Source organism: Sinocyclocheilus grahami, unplaced genomic scaffold (assembly GCF_001515645.1).
Source record: "Sinocyclocheilus grahami isolate Dianchi unplaced genomic scaffold, SAMN03320097.WGS_v1.1 scaffold2909.1, whole genome shotgun sequence".
Classification (NCBI taxonomy): Eukaryota; Metazoa; Chordata; class Actinopteri; order Cypriniformes; family Cyprinidae; genus Sinocyclocheilus; species Sinocyclocheilus grahami.
The window spans coordinates 10070-11288 of record NW_015508084.1 but is presented as its reverse complement, the minus strand read 5'-3'; positions in this window follow the sequence as shown (position 1 = coordinate 11288).

The following is a 1219-nucleotide window of genomic DNA, read 5'->3' as shown; positions in this document are numbered from 1 at the left end:
TTGAAAACAGTTGTGCTGCTTAATATGTTTGTGGAAACCATGATAGATGGATTTGTTAATGAATATCAAATACAAAAGAACAACATTTATTTGAAACAAATCTTCTGTAACTATTTAAATGTTACTATTTCACTGAAACTTTTGATCAATTTAATGTGTCCTTGTTGAATAAAAAGAAAAGCAAAATGCCCCCAAATTTTTGAACGGTAGTGTAAAAGGGTTTGCAGTTTATATTTTCTCAATACATTGATAAGTGAACCACACTTTACATATTAAACAATGCCTATATGAATACTAATGAGATCATGTTGAACTGGCTGAAATTCTTTAAATGAACCATATTTCATAATTTTACTTCAATCATTAACTTGACATGTAAACTGATGCATGTGGAACCACTGCAGGGAAGCATCTTTTTACACAAATTTAGCATTTTTATGGACTGCCGAGAATCAGAGTGTAAGATTCACACAATTTACAGTAACTCAGTATTCACTATCTACCAAACTGTATATGTACACACCATGTAGTGCGAAGTACAGAATTGTGTACACACTTACAAACATACAACATTTTGTGTGCAGTAAAATGCACTGTATTCCTGAGCCACGAAAGTACAGGCATTTGGAGTGACTGCTCTGTAACAAGTGTGTTCCTCTAAAGAAAAGTGAAAAGTATTTTTGTAGAGTGTTGAAAGATTTATGGGGAGTGTAAATATATAGAGACTGTTGCATCAAGACTTGTTTTAGTCATTTCTTTGCCATGAAACGTTCAGTTCTGTTTAACATGCGCCATCTGTAGTAATGGTCTGACATTGTGTCAGTAACTTTGTATTTGTGACGTTTGATTTGATCTCAAGTGATGTTCTGTTTTCCTCGGGCGTGTTTCTTTGTGTGTCATGCTCTGTTCTGTGGATTTCTTCTCTTGCTGCTTTTATGGTTAGCTGTGGCCCTTTCCTTCTCTCCATAAGTGCCCATTTTCTCTATTTCTTTACCTTTGTTAGTTGTAAATATGACTGTTTAAGACACGACATTAATTATCTACTCCTGTCGACCTAATTTTAAAACAAAATACTGATCTATCTAGAGTGAACTATCTTTATTTATTATATATTTGTTTTGTATGTCTGCATTTGGTTTGATTGCTTTTTATTAGATATGATCCTATGTACATGGTGAGTTAGGAGAGAACTGCTCCACTGAAGCACTTGTGGTATAAT